Raw genomic sequence first — 3,414 nt, forward strand, 5'->3', positions numbered from 1 at the left:
TCTGACCTTGCAAAGAGGAACTCGAGGGTAAAAGTTGGATTGAATTAATAGGTTTTCGAGGCCTTTCACTGGATCTTGGAGTTCCCTGGAAAGGTTAACAGTAAACAGATGTGGATTTTGAATGTATAGAGATTTGCTGTCATTTAAAAAATGAATTAATCTATTGACGTACTTGATAATAAAATGATTTTATTTCGGGTAAGTCCATGTGTCGCTATGTTTTGAATTTAGAACACTTTTGACTATAAGAATCGAAGATTAGTTTTATTTCTACCACTAGGTTGCAGAGGTGTGCGCAGAAGAAGGAGAAGAAGAAGAAGAAGAGAGTAGGGGAGGAGAATGAGGAGGAGGAGGAGGAGGAGGAAGGAGGAGGAGGAGATGTAGAAAAGACAGGAGAGAAGGGTCCTCGACAGCGGCGGTTGATTGGTTGGTGAGAGAAATCCTTCGAGTGCCGAGCTGTACCGCCAGGGTTGGCAGAGTCACCGCAACCAGTGTAGATTGGGCTGTTGTGGTGCAAGGGTGTGTGCTTGCTTTGTCTGTAACGCTTCCTTTGGACTTGCTGACTGACTGAGAAGGGGGAGTGTTCTCGAGACGTTCGATCTTAAACAGTTGCACAGGTAAGATCCTCACCTTTCTAGTCATACAGCGTTAGGTGTGTTACTGAACATATACATTATATATATATATATGATATATATAGTATATATATATATATATGTAGAATCTATTGGTCATTTTTACCAGATACATGTGAAATTGTAATAGCCAAATTTCCCTCTTAACCTCTCAAAGAATTTGAGAAGTTAAGAGGGAATTGTGGCTATTACAATTTTCACACACACACACACACACACACAACACACACAGATTTATATATATATATATATATATTATAATATATATATATACTATATATATATATATATATTATCTGTGTGTGTATTATACATATATATATAATATATATATATATACTAATATATCTATATATATATATATATGTGTGTGTGTGTGTGTGTGTATGTAAATTAGAGTGACCTGACTTTGGTATCCTAAATATATGACTAATTCATTACCGTTTGCGTGACTAAGTACACACTGCCATGAACGATAAAGAATTACAAGAGCAAAAAGTCCTTCCATGATTATCCACAAAGTTAATCCGTGTGTCCAACACCAGACATTCAAAGTTCACGACGAAGAGAGAAGAATATTATGAACGAACGATTCTTATGAATACTGACGTGAAAGTATTCATTAAGGTTTGGAGAAGATGTAAAAGTTCTGCAACTTAATATTTCATTGCGCAACCGAGCGAGTTCTGTGCGATCTTGCTGGATGTATATAATCTTGGTTGCCTCATGATGAACGCCATTTTACCACTCGTATTTTTCTGAATCGTGTTGAGAGATTGGATCGATTTTCAAATAGGACCGGTCTCGTATTTGTGTGAGATTTGTATACCTAAAAGCTATCTGTTGAATGTCTGTCGAAATGTGTTGAATGTCTGTCGAAATGATTATCTGATTTTCGCACTAAATGAGAGTGAATGTAGACTGATTAATATCTTAACATTTTCAGTCTGAACTTTAAAATGTATTTTATAGTATACATACAAATGTTTGTAGCTGTCTCCATTATTCGTAGAGGTGGCGGACTACGGTACCTTCATTCATATGTTCATGGCAACCATTGGTGTGGGAGGCTGGCCTTAGGCTGGATGACAATAAGTCAAAACATGGAGTAACTTTTCGATATATGCAGATTTCTACAATTTGAAGTGTAATTTCAAGTTGATTTATGCATGGATACACACATATATAGACATGTGTGTGTATATATATATATATATATATATATATATATATACCACACACACACAAATATATATACATCTTATATATTATAACACACACATATATATATACATATACTATATATATATATATATATATATATATATATATATATATATATATGTGTGTGTATGTGTGTGTGTATAGCTAAATATATGAAATACGGATTATTGCTTTTAGACGTGTGGATATTTCTATAAATAAAGATGTACTTATAATAACTGTCTATGTGTGTGTACACTCACAATAACACACATATATATACATATATATACATGTATATTTCATATATATATATGTATATATATAATATACATGTTATATATATATATATGTGTGTGTGTGTGTGTGTGTGTGTGTGTGTATGTGTGTGTGTGGATGTATATCAAACTGTGCATCTGTGCACACACACAAATTTAAGGAGGTAAAAAGACTGAAACCAAAAAAACTGAAATTTAAATCATATCGGAAGCGTAAACTTTTATACCTAACCAACAAACAAACAAAAACAGACTCCAGATATCATCATCATCATTATAATCTGAGGTCACAAACAGCGGCGTCCAAATGGAACAATAATGAGTCATAAAACAGTTCTTGCCCAACGCTGTCAAGAGCAACAAACATAGCAACCAAAATTAATGTGATTGGTAACGGTCTGAGAGCGTCTTAATTCACTTGAACGGTTACATGTTATTCCTTTGTATTTACTTCTTACTTTTTTCTTTTTTTTTATCTATCGATCACGATGCAAGTTTTTGTTTAGTGATTTAGAACTTTTTTTTTCCGTTAGTTAAGAAGTCCCTGAAACCAGCCTCGTCTCCTCTCTCTCTCTCTCTCTCTCTCTCTCTCTCTCTCTCTCTCTCCCTCTCTCTTCCATTGTATTTACTTTTTATTGTTATTTTTTTTTTTATCTATCGATCACGATGCAAGTTTTTGTTTAGTGATTTAGAACTTTTTTTTTCCCGTTAGTTAAGAAGTCCCTGAAACCAGCCTCGTCTCCTCTCTCTCTCTCTCTCTCTCGTCATCTCTCTCATCTCTCTCTCTCTCTCTCTCTCTCTCTCTCTCTCTCTCTCGATTCTTAGAATCACTTGTCGCCATGTTGGTTGCTTTGTCACAAATATTACCTAATAACTCAATATTTCCACAATGTAAAGACTTCCTATTGATGACTTACGTTTTGAAATTTTATTACTGAAAGTCACCAACTTTGCAAGTTCGTCATTTACCGTTGTCGCCTTCTGTCAAAGACTCAAAGATTTCGTCCGACAATAGTACATACAATGGCACGAGAGAGAATTAACTGATAAAAATGTGTAACCTCCCTCCCGCAGGCTTTCAACCGAATATTTACAACACCGCAACAACCTGCACCAACCGTGATGCAAAGAATGTTATATCACAATCTGCCATTATTGTTATATTGGCCGTGTGCCGGAACGGTCTCTCTCGCTACTTACGAAATCAGAATTAATTTTTTTTTTTTTTTTAGAATAAGCTGGCCTTCTGCTGGCACAGGTTCCTGTTGAGAATCACTTCATGACTCGATAAACAAACG

At 35.0% G+C, this 3,414-nt stretch overlaps 1 protein-coding gene across 1 annotated transcript in view; it reads left to right on the forward strand.

Moving 5' to 3' along the window:
• The first annotated feature begins 459 nt into the window (after positions 1-459).
• Positions 460-3,414, forward strand: part of LOC135201819 (alpha-tocopherol transfer protein-like) — a 25,340-nt gene continuing 22,385 nt past the window's right edge. The window contains exon 1 of the mRNA XM_064231094.1: positions 460-617. The gene's annotated coding sequence lies outside the window, so the exon portion shown is untranslated. The remainder of the gene's footprint in view (positions 618-3,414) is intronic.

Source organism: Macrobrachium nipponense, chromosome 28 (genome assembly GCF_015104395.2).
Source record: "Macrobrachium nipponense isolate FS-2020 chromosome 28, ASM1510439v2, whole genome shotgun sequence".
Classification (NCBI taxonomy): domain Eukaryota; kingdom Metazoa; phylum Arthropoda; class Malacostraca; order Decapoda; family Palaemonidae; genus Macrobrachium; species Macrobrachium nipponense.